The sequence below is a fragment of the Cavia porcellus genome, unplaced genomic scaffold (genome assembly GCF_034190915.1).
Source record: "Cavia porcellus strain 051 isolate PalLab524CR breed Dunkin Hartley unplaced genomic scaffold, mCavPor4.1 scaffold_8, whole genome shotgun sequence".
In the NCBI taxonomy this organism is placed as follows: Eukaryota; Metazoa; Chordata; class Mammalia; order Rodentia; family Caviidae; genus Cavia; species Cavia porcellus.
Window position 1 is genome coordinate 61,160,820 of NW_026947491.1, and position 23,290 is coordinate 61,184,109.

The 23,290-nt window shown below is 35.3% G+C and overlaps 1 long non-coding RNA gene across 2 annotated transcripts in view; it reads left to right on the forward strand.

The window, feature by feature from the left end:
* LOC134477355 (uncharacterized) overlaps positions 1–21,131 on the forward strand; it is a 68,328-nt gene extending 47,197 nt beyond the window's left edge. For both annotated transcript variants that reach the window (XR_010049358.1, XR_010049357.1), the window contains exons 4-5: positions 13,132–13,407; positions 20,963–21,131. This is a non-coding gene — a long non-coding RNA (uncharacterized LOC134477355). The remainder of the gene's footprint in view (positions 1–13,131; positions 13,408–20,962) is intronic.
* Positions 21,132–23,290: the final 2,159 nt, after the last annotated feature.

The window sequence follows — 23,290 nt, forward strand, 5'->3', positions numbered from 1 at the left end:
CAGAAGGACCACTGAGGCAGAGAGACCTGTGGACCCAGGAGAGGCCCAGCTCTTTGCCTTCTCTCTGCTTATTTTGCTTTCTGAGCTCTGGCTGATGCAAAGGCTCTGAGGGCAGATCGATGGCCAGAATGAGCTGATGTAATCACTGATACAAGGCATTAAATAATGAATGAATGTTATTTCTTTTATGTCTTTTTAAATAGTTCTTTATAAGAGGGCCTTTGGAAAAAACCAATTTGTCTTTCCAAATTTTATTTTTAAAATACATAATTAATACAGACAAGTATCACTGTACAGTAAAAATCAACATTTATCTCATTCTCCTAACAGTATTAACTATGAAGGGGGAAAATGTTATTTGAAATAAAACAGCTTTATGCCTCAAAGAACATTGTGAGTTACCTATATCCACATTAAAGATTGCAGATTTAGTAAGAATTTAACATATGCTAAGCACTTCTACAGTATCTTACTGAATTCTTATAACACCTTGCGAGATAGATACTATTAACAGTTTAGTCAAAGAAAATAAGACTTAGATAAGTTATCTTTCCAAGAACTATCTACCTTACTGTTCTATACAGGTTCTCATAAAGCAAACAATTATTCTGGTTAGCAACATTCCAGGAAGCCAAGTGAGGCATCTGTTTTTACTACTATCACAGATGCAAGCACAAAGCCAGAAAGTCAGCTAAAAGAAGCTAAGTCTACCCTTTTCAACCAACGTGTTCTGTGCCTACAAAAATTTTAGAAAATAAAGTCAAGGGGAGTCTCTTTAATTTAAAAATGATTTTGCAGGATCATGAAGCATATCTAGCAAGTACAAGCTAAATCCCCAATTCTCTGAAAAGAATGAAGTAGAGTAGAAATTTCCAAAGGTGAACATGTTGCCTCTAGCATGTAAGCTTAGTACTGAAGTTAAAAAGTCTTCTGAGACAAAATTGAATGCTGTTTATGAGACATTAAAGTGTGAATGAAATGTTTAATGCTTTTTCCTTTCCTAAAAGAATCATTAGTTGATATTCTAAAGGGAAGAATGTGTTTGTTGTAGAGTACAATTCACTATTAACTTCCAAAGACACATCGACTTAGGCCTTTAAAAGCTTTCGCTCATCAGTTCTCAAAATTCAAAGTAATAACTAGGATAACTAGATACAGTGAAGCACCTTCTAACAAACCAATGTCATTGCTCCATTTAGTATAAGGGAAAGATGTGACATAAAAACCATTCTGGAGCGGCATTCCTTTGGTTTGAATCTGAGCACTGTCACTAACTCGCTTGTGTGACTTTTGCTGATTTTTATATCTACTCCGTGCCTCTTCTTCATCCTGTAAGTTGGGAATATAATGATGACTGCCCGAGTTTACACACGCAAAGCCTGCCACACGGTAAACACCATAAATACAGCTACTATTACACATTGAGATGTTTATAAGTTACCACTTATTGTGACCCTGTTCTCGGTTTTCTCATGCCTGGCTAGGTAAATAAACATCACAACTTTTTCTGGCAGGCTTGTTTTCAGTGTAATCCTGCAGTCTCCATCTCTTCTTCCTTCTCCTCTGTTTACACTTCCTCCTTTTACAATACTCTCCTGCTAAGTAGACACGCTGCACCATTTGCAAAGTGGTGATAAATGACTCGGTAGGCCCTCTTGCTTAAAAGTTATTAGGAATTTCAAGACAGCAAGGACAAAACACCAAACCAAGTGTGGACTTCTCAAGGACAGAACTCTTCAATTTCGCGAGTCACAGGCTCCACAAAGCCTGTGTCTCTACTGTCACTAAGTTATTTATTTTTTAGAATATCTTCTTTACTGCTCCTTTGTCTAGGAAAAAGTTTAAAGTAATTTCCTTTTTGTAGAAAACACTTAAGATTCCGCATGTTATGAGAAAGTCAAATTCTTGCTTAGGTCAGATATTTACTACGTCATTCAACGCAACAGTTCCCTTGGAGTTTTAGAAAAACTAGATCATCTTGGAGTTCATAGGATTGATTCCATTCAGTGAGAAGCACAGAAACTTTTTCCTGGTGTGGGGACTGCCTGTGCCATCTCTCATCAGGGACAGAGCAACTGTGAAGCTTAAGGCTCCTGGGCAATTTTTTTCTTTTTTTAACCTCCATTGGAGAGCAACAATTCTTCATTTAACAACTCCAGTTTCTCATGCCCATTGAGGAAACCTAATAAACTTTTCAAAGTGCTTTTTCCCTTGTGATTTTTCTCATGTTGATTCCTAAATCATTTCAAGATATTCAAAGCTAAATCTTCAAACATTACTTTTGAATCTATTACAAATGCTAATATCGATTGAATATCGAGAAGGGCCAAACCCCGTTTCTCAATGAAAAGTCTTGTTCTTGCTAGGCTCAACAGCTGAATAGGCAAATCATGCATAGGAGATATATACTTATATGTCTCTTATTTTTAAAATGTGTACTGTCTTCAGGTAGATATAGCCCACATGTCCTTCCTGTGGGACTACAACACAGAGTAGATTAATGCACAGGAGCCTTGTGCAATCACTCAGCCTACTTGGAACTCTCTTTGAACTGATAGAAGAGCACTATCATTTCTTTAATGTGCTTACTTCATTATTTTAACCCAACCCGGGTCTTCAAAACTCTAAAGATTGTTTAGAAAAAAGGCAACCACCGTCTTTGTAGCTATTGACAAATAGTGGTAAAATAGTAATGTCTTCTGAAATCCTCTGGTTTTTCTCACGCTTCCATTTATCAGCATTTGGGCTTGATCTGTGGTCAGTTAGGCCAAAGGCAGGCAGCCCTGCAAGCCAGATCATGAAGGCCAGGTATCAGTTACTGAGGCAAAAAAATATAAAACCTGGAGTCCAAAAGTAGATCCAAAACTAAGAGCAGAAGTAGATAAGAGTCATATGCTCTAGGCAAAGGAAACTCAAACAGAGGGGCACGTATTCAAGCAGCGGTGGGCAGATAAGCAATAGACAGCTGAGGAGCCTGTGATCAGCCGGGTACATGCGTCACACCCCTATGTATGCAGAACTTGTCCAACTCGATCATCCCCGACCCAGAGGAAAGGCTGAGGGAACTATCTGCATTAAGATAAAAAAAAAGAAGTCCAGAGCCATAAGAATTGAGGAACTGGAACCCACACTGAGCGCTAATGCTACTGTGAGAAGCTCCTTAGCCAATGCTTTCTGTAGTCACCTGCTTAAGTATAAGATTAGCCCTAGGAGGCGGACTTGAAGGGCTCTGTAGGAAAAGGGATTAGCGATGACACTGTGTCCTGGTGTCAACTCACACCAGTTTATTTGCTAAAATTTAAGAAATTTTGTAAGGCAGCTATTAAATATGGACATTGTTAAAAATTAAACTGTATAAATTTATATAATTAAAGATTTATATTAAAAACAGAGATAATAACTACTCAAAACTCATTGTTTCCTAATTATTCACTGCATTTTACTGTTGTATATGCTTTTGAGGTCACGTAACACTACTGTAACTATGTGGTGGAAATATTTCATAATGGTTTATTGCTGCACATCTCTTCCTACTTCCACATTCAGAAATGTCACATGGATAGCTTTAAATTGGCCTTGACAGAAATAGGGACACCATGCGATTTAAAAAAAAAAAAACTACATATTAGGATTGGAGGAAGGGTATAGTTGTTACACCTGTAACCGCATCCGTGATTAATGACCTAGGACTGTGTTCTCATTTAGAGGGAATCTAATATTCAGGATAAAGCAGTCTCTACGAGTGTGCATCTGGAGGAAGTGAAGAACATGAGAACTGAGGAATTGGAATGCAAATATTGAGCAGATAATAAGAAAGTTAATGCTGATTAATGACCTGAATTATTATAGGCATTATAGAGTTACAGCACTGAAAAGTCTAATGTTTGTACATGTGGAATTATTCTTACATGCCTTGTGGCTGTGTTTGCAAATTCTAAACTAGCGTTTAGCAACTTCCACAGTTTGATCCCAATCTACCTCCACTGCCTTAGCCCATACAGTCTAGTTTTGGCCCCACCTAATTTCTCGTCAGTAATATGACAAGCTTTTTCAAGCCTCCATTTAGTCAGTAAACTTTGATCAACCTCGTAGGAAACACTGGGCACCATGGTTTGGGTTGAAGAATAAAAGATGGTCGCAGTCCTTCCTGACTTCGAGGAGCTCACGGTCTAGGAAAGAAAGGGGATCAGTAAGTGAACAAATGCTTCAAAGAGGGTTTGGCAGCGCTGGGATGGAAATCATACAAATACTTGTTCGAAATGCTGGAGGTATACCAATTAGGAAGGACAAGAAGGAACAGTTTAAGTGAGTGTTGGTGAAACACTGTGTTTCACTGATTAAAGCACATGGCTCCCTGAGCTGCACTTCTAGGGGCGGAAGCCCAGTTCTACCAGTTTAACAGCTGAGTAATGTTGAGTGTGTCACCTAACCTCTCTCTCAGTTTTACCATTTACAATATGAAACCCTCCTTGACAAGCTTATTGTGAGAATCATTGTGTGAAATAATAAATGTAAAGCATTTAGATTAAGTCTTAGTGAAGAAGAAGATAAAAGATGTTTTCAGTTAAAAAAAAAAAAGATAGGAGAGGGAAAGGAAAAAAGTGAGGGAAAAAAAAGAAAAAATGGTGGAAACAAAGCTTTTATAAGTTGGGAGAAAAGGTTGAAGGAGGTAAGAGAATAGCAAAAATAATCAAGCTATGTCATGCACAAGTTATGTCAAGCCATCTATGATGACTGTGATCATTGTGTATATATAAAATATACCAATAAAATCTGATAGAAAAAAATGGTACTTGCAAGAAAACCTTACTATAATGTGTTTCCTCAAATGGGAATTCACACCTTTACAAAAAAAGAACAGCCTCTGTAGTTTTCTGTAACAACCATGTCCTGTTGTCAGAAACCTGAGAGTGACCTTAGGTTCCTTCCTTCCACCCACTCCCAATTCACTTAATAACCACCAAGTCCTAGAGAGGGGCGCTTCTCAGCCAACAGTGACAAGGTCCAGTTTGGATTTCCTATCCAGATGTCCAATGCTTTTATAAAATGCAATGAAAATAGGTGACTAGAGAAATGAACTGAAAGGCACACTTCAAAATGCAAGTCAAATTTCTTTTGTTATAAAATTACTCCATTGACGTGCCATAAAAATTTTGTAAGTCTCTCAATTTTTGCATTATCTCATAACAGAGTAGTAACAGACTGTCAGTTCAGCAACCACTTTGAAAACCATTGCAGATGCTACAGAAAATACTACAGATTTATCAGACATAACTCTGATAAATCCATTGCTACTTGAAAATATCAGAACTCTAAAGCACATATAATACTACCAAGTGCCGTTACTCAGGAACACAGCACACCGAAATGTGTCTGTCATTCACCCTCCCGACTGGCAGCTGATGGGAGCTGCTGCTCACTGCTGCTGCCCAGAATCCTAAGAGAAAGAACCATACAGCATACTGCTAGCTGGGAAAAGATCCAAATTCAAAATCTGAAGTATGGTTTGTTCTGAATGAGTATTGTTTTCGCACCACTGCAAAGTCAAAAATCATAAATGGAACCATCAGGAGTCAGGGACCTCATCCGCATTTCTAGAACACCCCACCTTCTCCAGGACAGGGACCTCATCAGCATTTCTAGAACACCCCACCTTCTCTAGGACAAGCCCTTAGGCTCTCCTCATCCCTCCTCTGAACAACAACCTCCAGAGCAGCCTCAGTGACTACTGTGTCTTATATCCTTCCCATCCACCTTCTGCTTTAGAGACAGTTCAGTTTTAAGTTCCAAAGCTACTTGTGATTCCTGTATCTGAACCCTGCAAATTACTTTCCATTTTCCATTATTTTCCAGGATAGAGTTTAGAACTCCATCATCTGATCCCTGCCTCGTTCTCCACATTTCCACACCCTGCTGCACTGCTCCACCATGCACACACACACACACACACACACACACACACACACACACCTTACACTGCATTCCACAGGCATACTGCAGGTACACACACACAGTGCACTACCACTGTCCCGTGAGCCACACTTCTACTCCTTTGCATATGTTAATATCACTGCCTGAAACACCCTTCTCCATCTGAAGAAGGAGGAGGAGGAGAAGGAAGAGGAGAAAGACGAGAAAGGGAAGGAAAGGGAAGAGAGGAAGAAGTCCTAGTTCCTGTGGAAGACTCAGTTCAAAGATCATATTCTCCAGGAAACCTTTCCTGATTGTATCTCTCTGTCATTCCCTCCCTCCAACACCTGAAATTTATTCCTTTGTTTATTCGCTACCCCCAGTACACATTTTTATGATTATAACATTTACCTTACTTGTTCATGTCTATTTTGCTCACGTTTTAGGTTTCTCTTCCACAGACAACTTGACTAAAGTGCTCGTGTTTAAGTTTCACGTCTACAGATAAATTATCTAAACTGCTTTCTATTATTTTGCTGGCACTTAGTTTCCACAGTTGCCAGCAGACTGCAGGCATTCATAACAGGAGAAGGGAGAGAGGGAGGGAGGAAAAGAGGAAGGGTGGAGAAGCAAATAATGAGAAAAAAGCACAATTGAAAGCGCACAGGAACTAATTCAAAAAGTTCCTTATATATCTTGCACAGGAATTTGGATTTTGTCCTGGAGACAACTGAAGGCTTTTAAATAGTGTTATTTTAAAAATCCCTAATTGGATTTTTGGACGACTGTCTTGGTAGCAATGCAATGGATAAATTACAAGTGGGAATAAACAAATGAGCCAGAAGACTACTGTAGCAATACAGGGAAAATATGAAGGAGAGACGGAGACAAGAAAATTGACTCAAGAGATGCCTAAAGGGTTGAAGTATGCGAAGTGTATTGATCAGTAGAAATGGGGATTTCCAGATTTCTGCTTTGACTCATCTGTGCCAGTCTTTGACTAGAGGAATAAGAACAAGAGTCGGTTTGGGAGGGGAAATGGCACAAGAGCACTTGGTTTTGTGCACGCTGTCTGCCTCAAAGCTTTACGTTCTTCTCAAGCTCCACAGGACTCTAAGCAGAGAAACTCAGCAGTCAGTCTTTCAGGGAAAACAGCGGCATAAGCAGGCTGTCTCCAGCTCCTTCTGCCTGCTGACTGATTTGTCCGCATCTTCCTCCCCGGCCACAGTAGACACTGGTTCCTGCTGCTGCTGGAGTCTGTGTTCTGGGACCTCAGTCCCCAGTGAGAACCTGCTCCTACAACTGGACACCTCTGCCTGTCCACTCTTCCCACAGCATAGGGTTTTGGATGTGTGTTTGTTTTGTTTTGGGTTGCATTAGCATTTTTTAATTATTTTGGTTTTTTATTGGTATATGTTGGCAGTACAGAGTGATTACATTTGTTGGGGGGCTTGACACATGTATATAACACCTCTGAATTCCCCTTCCCCACCTCTTCCCTCGCTCCCCGCTCCTTCCATCTCGGTCACCTTCCCTTTTGTGAAAGTTCTAGTTTCTTATTATCTATCTTTTACTTTGCTCTTTATTTATACTTTGGCTTTCTCATGTAAGAGAAACCACACAATATTTAAGCTTGTGTGTCCAATTTATTCTGTTTACACTTCCGGTGTCAAAGTGTGCCCATTTCCCTATGTTTATGGCAGAGTGGTACACCACCAGGTAAAAATACAACCTTTTCTTTCCTTTACGGCACCCACCAAAAAAGGTATACCCACATCAGCAGTTCACCATACTAATAAATGTCTGAAGATAATGGCGACCACTTTGAGCACCTCTTGTAATTGTAGAAGCCAAAGATAACTTGTACTAATCCCATGATGCCAAAATAAGTTTAGTATTAAACTATACAAGTTTTTCTTTTTCTGATGTATACATACTGGTGGACTCTGTATTTTGCTCTTTATTTATACTTTGATTTTCTCATATGAGAGAAATCATGCAAGTTTTAAGCTTGTATATCTGATTTATTGCCCTTAGCATTATGTTTTCAAGGTACATTCATTCTCCTACAACAACTCAAATCCATCTTGCTTAAAGGCACAGTGGTACTTCATTGTGTTATAAATATTATATTTTTAATCCACTCACCTGTTGACAGACATATAGGTTGCTTCCAAAACTTGGCTATTGTAAATAGTGTTGCTATAAACATTGGTGTGCTTGTACCACTGTCATATGATGTCTTTTACTCTTGGGGAAGATACGTGGAAGAAAATAGCTGGCTCAAATGGAATTTCTAATTTTAGTTTTTTGAAGATTCTCCATACTGATTTCCATATGGCTGTACTAGTTTACATTCCCATCAAAAATGTAAGAGAGTTCCTTGCCAGCATTTGCTATTATTTGATTTCTTGATGTTTGCCCTTCTTACTGGAATAAAATGTAATCTCCATGTTGTTTTAATTTATATTTCTCTAATAACCAGAAATGTTGAATATTTATTCATGTATGTATGGGCCATTTGTATTTCTTCTTCTGTGAAGTGTCTGTTCATTTTAAGTGTTCATTATTTGATTGCATCTTTTATTTTGGTGGTCTAATGTTTTCTAGTTCTTTATATAGTCTAGATATTAGTCTTCTACATGGAGCAGCTGGAAAAATTTTTCCCATTCTGTAGGCTGTTTTTGCACTCTGTTGGTTGTTTCCTTTTCTGTACAGAAGCTTTTTAATTTTGTATGATCCCATTTATTGGTTCTTGATGTTGTTTCATGTGCAGATAGGGTTCAGTTCAGAAAGACTTTGTGTATGCTTATGATTTCAAGTTTTGTCTACCTTATATTCCAGCAGAGTAAGTGTTTCTATTTTGATATTTAAATGTTTGATCCATTTTTGTTTTAGTCTAGACATGGTGAAAGATATGGGTCTAGCTACAGTCTTCTGTATGTGGCTAGCCTATTTTCCAATCACCATTTACTGAAAGGGCTACCTTCCCTCCAGAATACATCTTTGACTCCTGTCAAAGATCAGGTGGCTGAATGTATCTTAGACCTTTTCTGTGTCCTTTATTCTGTTCCCCTGACCCACCGGTCTGTTTTTGTCACAGTACCATGCTGTTTTTATCACTACCTCTTTATAATATAACCTGAAATCTAGGATTATGATGCCTCCTGCTTTGCTCTTATTATCTAGGATTGCTTTTCTTATTGTGAGTCTCTTCAGGTTCCACATGGCATTTCCATTGGCATTTAGCCCAGGATTGCATTCAATCTGTGTATCCATTTTGGTAAATGACTATTTTGACAACATTGGTTCTGCTTATACAGGAACAGGGGCTATTTTTCCATTTCCTGATGTCCTCTTCAATCTTCTTTTTCAGAGTTCTGTAGTTTGCATTGTAGAGATGTTTCACTTCCTTAGTTAGATTAATTCCTACGAATTTAATTTGTTTATGTTATTGTAAATGCTATTGTTGTTCTAATTTCTTTCTCAGTATGTTCATCACTGATGTACAGGAGCACTATTTATTTTTGTGCATTGACTGAATTTGTTATTAATTCTAGCAGTCTTCTAGTAGAATTTTTGAGTCTTCAATATGAAAGATCATGTCATTTATGAATAGTGATAATTTGATTTCTTCCTTTCCTATACATATATTTGTACTTCTTTCTCTTACCTGATTGTTCTGGCTAATGTATATTGAACAGAAGAGGAAATAACAGGCAACCTCATCTTGCTCCTGATTTTGTAAGGAAAGCTTCCCACTTTTCCCATTTAATGTAATCTTGGTCTTTGGTTTGCCACTAATGGCTTTCATCAGATTGAGGTAAGGTCCCTCTTACCCATTTTCTTTGTGGTTTTATTATGAAGTGGTGTCAGATTTTGTCAAAAGCTTTTTCTGCAAATATTTATAAGATCATATGATTTTTGCCCTTGCTTCTGTTCATGTGGTATATTACATTTACTGATTACATATGTTGAACCATTCTTGCAGCTCTAGGATAAAACCTACTTGGTCATGATCTATGATCCTTTTGATGATTTGATACATTCGATTTGCCACCATCTTATTGAGAATTTTTGCACCTATATTCACTAAAGAAATTGGCCTGCACTTTTCTTTTTTAGTTGGGTCCTTGTCTTGTTTTGGAATCAGTGATGCCAGATTCCATTGGAAGCACTTCTTCCTTTACAATTTCATTAAACAGTTTGAGAAATATTAATGTTAGAATCTCCCTAAAGATCTTGCAGAATTCACCAGTAAGTCTATCAGGTCCTGGATTGGTTTTGGTTTTGGTTTTAGTTTTTGTGTTGGTTTTGATTTTTGGTTTTTTATTGCTACCTCATTTTCAATGCTCATCCTTGGTTGTTCAACATTTTTGTCTTCTTGGTTCAATTTTGGTAATTCATATCCACAGCATAGTGTCTAGATGTCTTTCACCTTAAGAACGACCCAGCCAGGTGTGAGAGGCTGAAGCAGGGAGACTGCCATGAGTTTGACCCCAGCCTAGGCAGCTTAGCAACTTAGCAAGACCCTGTCTTAAAATTAAAAATAAAAAGAAAGCTAAGTTTGTAGCTCATGGAAAATCCCTGTGTTCGTTCCCCAGAGCCATCCTCAAAAAAAAAAAAAAAAAAGAAAGAAAGAAAGAAAATCTTTCTTCTATCTATTGCCTGATTCTTGCTGCTCCCTAGCAAAGTTTCTCTTACATATTATTGACTTCAAGTCATATTTTCAGTAAATTATCATTGCTAAAAATGAAAAAACAAAAAGGTGTAGTGGTGCACACTGTAATCCCAGCTCTCGAGAGACTGAGGCTGGAAGACTGTCATGGGTTTGAGGCCAGTCTGGACTACATACTGAATTTTAAGGCCAGTTTGAATTATAGAGCAAGACTGTCTCAAAGAAATGTAAAAAAAAAAAAAATAATAACACTGTGGTGAAATTGCTCTGTAGAATTAGTCCTTGCTAATAAATGTTATTTCTTTCTGATGCATTTTTCTGCATATGTACATGTATACATAAAAGTCTATTTTATAAATACTGTTTCATTTCAGATTACAGTGGTATCTCAATTCATGAATGCTTTTGTCTGTGAACAATTTGGTTCACAAACAGACGCATTTGGAAAACTTTTTGTTTCTGTTTTTGAATTCTGCATTGAGTGATAAATACCACTTGGCCATCTTCCCTGCACAAATACAAACATGGATATCTTTTCCAGAATCATAGGACAAATTAAGTTCATGAACAGAGATACCACTGTATATAGTAAGTATGTTACCATATTATTTTGCTAATTCCATTAACATAATGTTAAAAGAATATGTAATCTATTTTCTGACTATACTACAATTTGTTGAATCATCTCTTGCTACTGGATGCTTAAATTTTTCTAGTGGTTTGTTAAGATAAAGATCACTCTGTAGAACACTTTTACTTGCATTTCAAATTGTTTGCTTTAGATAAATTTCTAAAAGTGGGACCCTCATGTCAAAGAGTGTGATCATATTTAAAAATTTTAATACATATTCCCAAATTGCTATCCAAAAATGTACCAAAATACATGCTCTGTTTCACTCTGTTTTCTCCAGGTTTATTTTCACTTAAAACAAAGAAAAGAAAAAGAACTTTTTTATCTAATTATAAAAATGTTATTGAATTTTTTTTATTCTGTACTTATTTAATTAAAAGTGAAGCTGGGGTTTAGAAATGTAGCTCTAATGTAGAGCATTTCTCTAGCTGAGTTCAGTCTCCATCACTGCCACCAAAAATAAATAACTAAAGTAAAAGTGAACAAGCTTGACATACATATTAGCCATTTCTACATTCTCTTTGGTGATATACGTATTCATGATTTTTGCCCACTTAACTATTGGGCTCTTGATATTTTTCTTATTTATGGTTCTTCATATTTGAAAGTTATTAAATCTGTCAAGTTTATCAAAAAAATTTTCCCTATTGAGTTATCATTTAAATTTATTTAGGAACTTGGATGTTTGTGGAAGAGGAAGGTCATGTGGAGGCATATATATATGTAAAACATTTGAATATATATATTCAAATCTTTCAATAATTTCCTTTGAGATTTCTTCCATTGCTATTGTATTCAAAAAGTCCTTTTATATTCAACCACCAAGTAATCATTCATCCACAGTATTATATTACCAATAACTTCTGGCTGTAAAACAAAGGTGAAAACTCATTTTCTGAAACCACTGGTCAGTAAGTGAGATAGGCAAATACACAGATAAACATAAATGCAACAGTGCTGTTCAATCTAATGAATAGGTTCATGACCAGGTCGGGGGCCAAATTTGCCTAACGTAGCTCATCTCCTGGTTTTATCATTTATTAATTTTGATTCATTTAACACATACATAACACTGTGCTGTTTCTAGAAAAACATGAAGTAGAAATATGATAGCCCATCCCACTAATCAATCCCTTCTTCCTGGCTCTGGTAGTTTTAAAAACAATGACTCATGAAGTATTTCCCAGGCAACCATCCTTCCAGTCTTCCCACAAGTCTGAAATAGTTGGCCCACTGCAATTTCATCTGAGAAATTCTATCTCAATTTTAATTTTATTAGCATGTTTACTGGCTTGCTGGTTTTTTTAGAAAACACTTCAAAAGGAAATATGTACATTATAATGAAGGTAAACAAGAATTGGAAAGCTTCAGGTACAATAGCCATGATTGTTCATAACGGCCATTAGCAAAGGTTTTGAGACATTAATTAACCCAGCTGATGTAGAAATCACTTATTAAGGAAGTCTTCATAGAAATGCCTTGCTTTAAGAATACTGGGAAAAGCTGACTTTTGTACAGTGCTGACAGGGTTATAAAATTGGCACAACCTTTCATGGGATCATTTTCAATACCAGTTAGGGGACTTACAGATGTTCATATTCTTTTAAGCAATAATTCCATTTCTAGAAATCTATTTTAAAAGGTTACTTAAAGAAATAACCTTATAAAGGTTATTTAAAGAGGTTAAAAAGGTTATTTAAAGGTTATTAAAAGGTTATTTAAAGAGGTTAAAAAGGTTATTTAAAGAAATAAAGAGATTTATGTGATCACACAGGTGATTACTTTAGTGATATGTATTATAACAAAACTCAGAACAGCCTCAAAAATAGGAAATCATTAGGTGAGTTTCTGGTAGGGTTATACTACAGGAAATATCAACCATTCAAAATCATATTTTAAAATATTCCTCAAGGTGGCCAGAGGCAACCATGCAGGCTGGGAGGAGAACCCAGAAGAAGCTAACCCTTTCCTGTGAGCCAGCAGCAGTTGTGGGCCAGGCCAACCCTTTCCTGTGAGCTAATGACAATCATGTGGGCCAGGAGGAGAGCCAAGAAGAAGCTAACCCCTTCCTGTGAGCAAACCAGCAGGTGGGCTGGGAGATAAGAAGTGCTGAGCTACCACTCCCATCCCAGGCCCAGTAAACACCTGGCTGATTCAGAGAAACACAAGCTAGATGGTAGCTACTGAAGTAAGTAAAAAAAACAACTTAATGCTTGTATTGTTTGATTGACTTTGCAGACCTAAAGCTGGTAGTCTGAGCATCTATTTAGAGGATAATAATATGTTATATAGCAACTATAAGGGATTTATGAATGTGGTAGTCATTGTTAATTCCCTATTATCTTGTTTGAAAGTCTTGTATCATTTTCATTGTTTTGCTTGGTTTGTTGTTTTATTCTGTTTTGTTTTGTTTGATTTTATTATATCTGTTAGCGTGGGAAGTTAATTCAAAGATAACAAGATATATTATGGTAGCCATTGTTGATTTCCTATTTTGTTTTGAAGTCCTATGTCACTTTCATTGTTTTACTTTGATTGGTTTTATATATTCTCTCTCTCTCTCTCTCTCTCTCTCTCTCTCTCTCTCTCTCTGTACCAGGGATTGAACTCATGACCTCATGCTTGTCAGATAGGCACTTATGCTGCTGAGCTAAATCCTTGGCCCTGATTGGTTTTATTCTGTCCTATTTTGTTTGATTTTATTATATCTGATGGCATGGGCAGCTATTTTGAAGATAACAAGAGGCATTATGGTAGCCTTTGTTGATTTCCTATTATCTGGTTTTGAAGTCTTGTACCACTTTCACTGTTTTGTTCAGATTGGTTTTATTCCACTTTTATTTTGTTTGGTTTTACTCTCTTTAAAATAATAAAAAAGAAAAACTTCATCATGTTTAAGGATATTAGAATGTGCTTCCTGTATAGCACTCATATTTCAAAGTCATATTACAAAAGATACCTTATAATATAAAAATATGTACTTTGGTTTTGCAATTTAGATATATATTACACAAAAAAGATGGCAAGAAAATACAAACAATGTGCTTATAGAATCCTGTCACATTCTGAATTTTTAAAATTTTCTACAGTACAGTAAGTTCTATGGGGAGAAGTGTTATTTTTATAAGTGTTTTATAAATGAAGTAAAAGACCAATCTTCGTGACTGATTATGATGTGACCTATTGTTTCCAACCTGACTCAAGACACTGGGTGATGGTTAGAGGTATAAAGCCAACAACACTTCCATAGAAAGACATGCTTCACCCTTTACCTAAGAAATGAACAAATATGTTCCATATTTACCCATATCCCACTCAATCCCTATAATGTCTCCTTACAGACACTTCATTCCATAGAGAAAACAGCACTTTGACTGCCTACGATATGGCAGGTAATTTCATATACACTATGTTTTTCAGATTCTGGCACTGAACCATCTAAAGCCTCACACATGTTAAACATGCCCTGTACTACCGAGCCACACTCCAGACCCTCATATACATGATCCTATGTGATCCTCACAGAACTTGGAAACACTGAGTTTGAATACATTGACAACCTACATAAAGTTATAAAAGTATGGAGAGCCAAAATTTTGAAATCAAGGCTGCTGACTCCAAGTCAAGAGTGCATCACATTCTGTACCATATAATTATTCTGTGCCAAATAAAAGTACAAAATTTAAAAAGAGCTCAGCTGTCTCATGTATGTGTACATTATATATATATATATATATATATATAATATATAGTCAATGTATATATAGAGTCAAAAAAGTATACATGGTATTTCAATTATACGTCAACTTGGAAAAATAAAACATTCATATTTTGCACAGATTTGCTACATATATAATACATATATATTCCCATATATTTATTTAAGCTTCTACTACCCATTATCATCACGATAATAAATAAATAAATTTCAAACTGTTACAGAAAAATACACAGTTCTCAAACACTCCTTCTCAACATTTTAATGATAATATTTTTAATTGGGTCACAGATTATACTGTTAAATTTATCTTTCCAAATTTGCCTTATATTATTTCCCATGTCTCTAGCATGTTCACTGGCAATTCCTTTGTACTCAATAGCCCTCCCCTACCCCTATATTTCTTGCAACACCAAACAAAATTGATCCAGCTCATCTCCATTAATCCTAAACTGAAATGGGTTTCAAATTTTGCCAGTTGACAATTGTACTTTGACCATTTTCCCTGAATTTTCCTATTAGTGTTGCTTTAATATGCTAAATTATTGCACACTTTCCTGGTTATAGTTTTGTATTGTTCTCACTGGCTTTATTTCTTCTGATGTACATTCTAAGATTCCCAGGAAATGTGATCATTTCATTTGCTCTTCTCCCATCCCAGATGCTTTGTGAAGTACTACATACATGAGTACCAGTAACTAACTTAACTGTCTTCAGCTTGCTTGTGCTCACCTACAAACACACTTCCTCAGGAAAACCAATAAAGCAGAAAATGGAAAGAGAGACGAGTGGACACCACATTGAATTAGCCTATAAACCTCTTTTTTTTTTTTCTTTACCGGTTCTTTTAAGTTGAGGAAAATAAGTTTGGTAGATCTCCCAGCTTTTATAAGATTGCATATTTCAAGGCCAATTTCAGAGCACTTCGGTGTTTGTTTTCAATTTTGATTCAATCTTTAGCAGAAATATTATGAAAGTTCAAATTACGCTGGTTAAGTAAAAGATCCCCAGTTCCCAAATGCATTGTACCTAATTTCTCTGAGCACCCCCACTCTGTCCTCAGGTGTATCCTTTATCTTCTTCTAATAAATCCTCTTCATAAGACCAGGGATTTAGCTCAGAGGCACAGATGCTTGCCTGGCAAGTCTGAGGTCCTGAGTTTGATCCCTGGTACCAAAAAATTAATTTATTAATTAATTAATCTTCCTCAAGCTTATTATTTCTGGGCCTAGTTGGTGAGCCTTGATAAACCATTAAAAGGGTGGGTTAAATTCCTTAGTTCTGCCTCAAGACCCTCACATTCAGCCTGTGATAGAGGGTACAGGAAAGTAAAATAGAATTAAGATGTGCCAACTCCACATGATGAATGTAATCATTATGTCCTACAAACATGTACTAATAAAAATTAAAATTTAAAAATATTATACTGGTTCAGTTCTCATATGGAAAAAATTCAAAAATATTCAAATTCAAAAATATCCTCCTTGTATTAATTCATGCCTATAGCTGTGGAACATGTCACATTTTTAAAACTGGTCTGATCTAAAAGATTTTACACATGAGAATTTCTACTTACATAGGTATGACTTTACTTAACCACTCTTACCTGTAGTTCCATCTGCCCTGCAGGGATAACAATGCAGTGTTCACCTGGATTGTTGGGAGGATCTTATGAGAAAATATACATAAAATATATCATAAACCGATGAAGTACACAAACACAGTAGATCCCCGTCTCTCATCATCCAGGAATACAGTGCAGGACCTCAAGTGAATGCCTGAAACGTAGTTAGCACTGAACCTAGACACGCAGCATTGCCACAGAGTACCAGAATCAATCTTCCTTTGATGTTTTGTGCCCTGGTGCTTCTCCTGCATCATAACCTTACGTTTTTAGGCACTGAGTAAAGCAGGGGTTACACAAACACTAGTGTTACAATAGTGTAACAGTCAGTCTGATAACCAAGACAACTACCAAGTAATTAAGAGGTGGGTAGCACATACACTATGGATATGCTAGACAAAGGATAATTCACAACCTGAGTGGGACAGAGGAGGTCAGGGAAAGAGCCTGTTATACCATTCAGAATTTTGTGAAATTTACAGCCTACAAAGTTTTTATTTCTGGAATGTTTTAATTAATGTTTTTGGAATATGACCATTAATAACTGAAACATTGGAAAGTGAAGCCACAGAAAGTGAGGGATTACTGTATGTGATTACTATATAAAAATGCAAGGTACCCCATATGCTTATCTAATCATGAGTTTAATATCTCTAATATTTGTAATGCATAGCCACTAGTCTTCATAGGGACCATTTCTACCTCCTCACTTAGTATTGGCATTATTAAACAACAATCATTGTGTGCCATATGCTTTGAAATAAACAGATCTATTATGCACTGTTATCAATCACAGTATGATCCTTATAGTACAAGATTTATCCTCTTAGGGACAATAAAACATCTCTATTCAGTTAAAGTCATTGCAGAGTCTTAAGGGCACAGATAAAGCCCATTCCAACTATGTAACTTAAACAAGGTTCCCTAAATGGATTTTTCACTAATTTTACTGTATTTTATCAGTTTTATCAAAATTTCACTTTTAATGGGTTCTGAGAAAATTTTCAAATATGTCCTCTTCCAAACGTTTAGTTTTTTAGCTTTAGACCCCTCAAAGAATCCCAACGTGATTAGAGAAAAATGGAAAATAAATTATTTAAAATAAGGTACTAAAGTTATTTGCAGTGTGGTGACTTGGACATGCATTTCCAGCAACTCTTCTCCCATAAAATCTTTGAAATGACTGAAGAAATAAAAATACACAGAGATGAGCATACTGACATCAGCAAAGGAAACTAGGGTAAGGTGATAAGCACACAGTAGCAGCAACAAAGATACTACAGCAAGCATGAAGCAGACTAAGCTGAGTCTTTTTGTCCCTTTTGTCCAAAGGGAACATGAATACAGGAGACCCCAGAGAATGAAGACAAGACTCACACAATCAAGGGCATTCTAAATAGTGACCACAAAGACTGCAAACAAAGCACAGGTACCCCCACGTGCACAGGGACTTGCTCTTGACACAGATTATTTTTAATTCAAATGTAATTATTCACTGCTCTGCTTTGGACATTATCTCCTACCAGAAAATATAGGTCGACCCCATTATTTCTAAGGTTTAATTCACATTTTATTTTATGGCTGTCTTATACCTGTGTGTATTTCTGGAGATTAGAAAAGAAAGGTATGTGAAATTTCTTTCAATTACTAATGTAATTTTTTATTTAGCTTAATAAAGTAGTTACTACTGAGAGATTCTTATCAATGAAAGGTTTAAGAAGCTTAACTAACAGTTACATACTTTCAGTTAAGTAAAAATTTGTAAGGAACTCTACTATTACATTTTCAATAATGGGCTCAAATTGAAATGTTTAGACATTTTCATCACTTAGCAATTTTCTTTATTAGTATACTTCTGTGATACATAATAATGGGCATGTAAATTTGTAATTTTAATACCATCTAATTGCCTTCCTATAATGTCACAAATCTATTTCTTAACAATAATATATAAAAACACCAATATCCACAAATCCCTAATAATTGTAATAATTTTATAATATTTATTTTTCATTTTATCTTTCTCTTTGAATCTTTCACTTTTTTACCAATCAGCGCAAAGAAGACATTTCATGTTGTTTTAATTTGCATTTATTTGATGACTAGTGAAGTTTAGCACAGAGTCACAATTTAGAGGCTTCCGTATTTCTTTTTCGATGACTTTTCTACTCTTCTCCTTTTGCCTATTTTTCCATTGAGGTTGTTCTGCTTTTTAATTGCTTCATAAGCAGGAGAATAGCTAAGGGAACATATGTTGAAACCAGCCAATCTAGATCCAAATTTCATCTCTGTCACCGAGTACATGAGTTTGGAGAAGTTACCTCACCTCCCTCCACTTCTATGTCCTCATCCATGACAATAACAATATTTCCTACTTTGTAGTTCCTGTGGGATTTTTTGGTGGCTTAAAATTAAAAAGCACTTAGAACAGTGCCAGGCACATAACAAACTTCCTGATAAATGTCAGCAATGTACACAAGCTTAATGATTAGGATGAACAGGAATCATTTATTTGCAGTGGTTATTTTCTTCTATTCTGTTGTTTTTTAAAATTTTACTTTAATGTATTTTACAATTCTAAATTTTTTATTCTGCAGCTTAATTTAGCAGTTTAAAGTTATTCTTCCACAGTTGGACACGATGATACATTCTTGTAGTCCCAGCTGTTTGAGAGGTTGATGCAGGAGGATTAAAAGTCTGACCCTGTATCAAAATAAAAAGGGCTGAGAATGTATTTCAGTGCAAAAGTCCTGAGTTCAAACCCTAGTAACACACACAAAACAGTAGGCTTCTACATGTTCTTCGAATCACTTTGTAATTTCATTTTTAATATTTGAAACTTTAATGTAGTTTTATAAATATCATAAATTTTAAGACATTGGGTGAAATAGACCAATCTTCTCCACTCAATTAGAACGTTCAAAATATTAAAGCTGCAAATGGAATTGCATTAAATTTTCTTATTACCTTGAAGAGTACTAACATCTTTACAGTACAATTGTCTTACCTTGGAACATAGTAATTTCTAGATTTGTTCAGATATAATATTATACCCATAATTAGTTTTGTGGGTTTTCTTTCCATATTTCTTTACCTATTTCTTGCTCTTAAGCATTTCATCTTTAATTTAATAATTCACTAATATGATAAATTATAATATCATCATAATATCATTTCCCATACTGAGTCATTATCCTATATTATAGGATTCTATTCTATGATTTCTTCTAAAATGTGTTAAGCATACAAAAAAGTATATGCTTAATTTATATTTATACTTATTTAATAAACATGTTAAATACTTTATAAGTTTAGCATCTGTGTATTTGTCATCAATTTTCTCAAATATTAACATTTTGCTAAGTTTATTTAATTAAAGGACAGATGAAAATTTCTCAATACTATGTAGCCAAAGTCCCTCATATGCCTCTCCCAGATTCCATTCCTCTTGTTTCCAACTCAGGTATAACCATTGTCTTAAATTAAAGGCTTATGATGAACATATTTTTAACATTAATGTTTATGAAGAACTCATAAATTCTATTTATTGCTATATAGTATTTTTCAACTTCTATATAAATTGCAACATAATATATTCTGCACCTTGTCTTTTGGGCTCAAAAATTTTTCATACTTATAATTATCCCTACAAGCAGCTCTGGTTCACTTATTTTGATAGATATACAATATTTCAACTGATAAATACAATACAATTTTATTTGCTACTTTTCTGATAGCCATTTGTTTCACTTTTTGCTATATGTATGATTTGTATAGGCTATGATACAATTTCTTATATAAATTTTCCCTAAATTTGCAGTGTCCAATGGAATAGCCACCAGCAACCTCTATAAATACTTCATTCATGTTTTTTACCTATGTTTCTATCAAATTGTTTGCTTTACCTTTTCATATTTGTAGAAGTACTTTACCGATTTAGAATTAAGTCTAATACATACTATAATGTACTATTATATTCCATCCTGTAATTTTTCTTTCAACTTCATAATATCTTCTGATAAACAGAGATTTTTATCAATCTTTATTCTATGGTATATTTTTAATGTTTTATTTATCAAATCCTTAGATTTATTTATCAAATCCATTAGAACAAAAAATGTATCTCATATTTTCTAAAATAATTCAAAATGTTAAAAACTTCTCTTTTCATATTAGGTATTTAATCCCTCTAGAATTAAAAACTTTAGTGTGGTATTTTATCAATGTGAATAAACAGTTATTCCAATGTCAGTGCCTTAGATACTTTGTTCTGTCCTGCTCTCATTATATCTATGTATTTCTACATATGTTTTTTATTTTTGATTTTCTGTTTTGATCCATCTATACATTTGTATAACCTCACAATAATATGGTATTATTTTAGTTATCTTTGGTTTACAGTAAGCATTGGCCAGCCAGGTATGGTCCAGCATGCCTATAATCTCAGCACTCAAGAGGCTGAAGCAGGAGGATTGCTGCGAGTTGGAGACCAGCCTAGGCTACAAAGTGAGTTCAAGACCTGCATAGTGAAGCCCTGCCTCAAAAAGAAAAAAATAATAATAAAAATAAGCATTGGCAACTAGTAGTATTAATTAGCCTAATTTTTGTCTAATGAACTTTAATTAATTAGCCTTTTGTTGTCTAATGAACTTTAGAATCAGACTGACAAGTTCCACAAAAAGCACTGAATTTATAAAGCAATTTAGAGAAATAAAGATCTTTATACTATTAAATCTTCTCTTTCATGAAACAGTAAATAGTTCCATCTATTCATAACTTTACTCTCATTGAGTAACATTTTATTTCCTCCATAAATTGTTATAAATATTTTGTCAGATTATTACTATTATGAATTACATGTTTCACATTAACTTTTACCAACATACCAATATCATTTTATCTAGTGAACTCAATTTTTCTTATTCATTCGAGATTTGGTAAGCATATCCTTTTGCATATTTAAAAGAAAAGATTTAATCTTCCTCTCCAATGTCTTCTTTCTTTTCTTTATCTCATTATGCTTTCTAGGGCCACTGGTACAGAGCGGAAGTAACAGAGGGCTCTTAGAGTTGCTCTTAACTTTATTAAGACTGCCCCCAAGTTTTTAACAGCTACATGGTGATGTTAAATCATTTTAAATGTTTAGGCTTTCCTTTTCTATTTTTCCAAGTGTGTGTGTGTGTGTGTGTGTGTGTGTGTGTGTGTGTACATGGGTGTATAAACAAGTTTTGACTTTTATCAAATGTATTTTTAGCACCTACTGAGATGACCATATGGTGACCAGGAAGGCAGGGATAGCACAGAGATGTTACTGTGTATCTTTGTAGCTGTTAAATTTTGTACCAGAACTTTTGGTTCCAGTAAGACTAGGCTACATAACTGGAACAATCAGATAAAATGTTAATAAAATCTTAAAAGCATTAAAGGAATGTTAAGAAGAAATTATAAGAAGAAAATTTTAATGAAAATGGGAACTCAGATGTGAGTGGGATACTGGGCCAAACCTGGCCAATCCATGACCTTAGAAGATGGGGAGGAACACAAAGCTCAGATCGCCTTGGTCGGTGTAATAGGGTACTCAGATCAAAAAGGACTGGTGTAAGTAGGAACCCTTGCTTTAAGGATGAATCAAAGACAAACTCCACTTTTGTCCCGAAGGAACTACAAAGAAAGGCCTCTAGGAAGCCCCCTGCTAAGCTGTAATGATGACAAGCCAACCCTCATGAGGACTGACGGTCCACAGGCACATAAACTGGATGACCCCGGAAAAAGTCAAGCACTGATTGCGTCCCAGACACGCATCCAAAACATGTCTAAATCACCGCTGGAAGAGCCTAACGTCACTCCAGTCTCACAAATGACTTTTCAAAGAAAACAAGTATTCACAGTCACTAAAGAGACAAAGAACTTCAGCAGGGAGCTGAAAGCAGAAAAACCTGAAAACTATCTGATAATAGAATTATCAGATATATTACACAACAACTACTACTGGTACTCTGTGAGATAAAGGCAAGCTTGAAAACAAATCCAGATAAAAAGAAACTGAAGAATGACCATGCAGAATTTTTTTAAAGAATCAAATAGAACATCAAAAACTGACAACTATATTAATAATAATTAAAAACTAAATGGATGATTTTGACAGCATATTACCATAGCTGGAGAAAGATATTAAAATGGAGAGTAAATCATAAAAACTTCTCTAGAAGGAAACAGAGAAGCGGAAATATAACACATAAAAGGCACAGAAGATAGGTTGAAAAGATAACATGCCCCCAATTAAACTTTCAGAAATAAAAAAGAATGAGTATGAAGTATTACAGGAGATAATAGCTGAGAATTTTACAAAATGGTGAAAAACACCAATCACAAGCTTGAAAAGTCTAACAAAACTCAAGTAGGGTGAACTTTAAATTTTTTAAATGTATCGTCTCTGTTAAAATTTTTTATTTAAATGGCTTTTTAAAAAAATTAACCAAATGGGGAAACAAGGTTAGGAAACAAATCAAGAAGAATGTTATACATTATGGGAGGCTTTCTAAATTAAATTTATTCTGATGAGTTAATTTGGACATCGGAGGGTATACCAAGAATACATGGGGGACTCCTGTGACTAAAAAAGTGTTCAATGACCCTTTCACTTCCAGGAGAACAGTGGGCTAATAAACAACTCAGCCTCTCTGTGATTCAGAATCTATCAACTGGAATACAACCACTTGGGGAAGAATT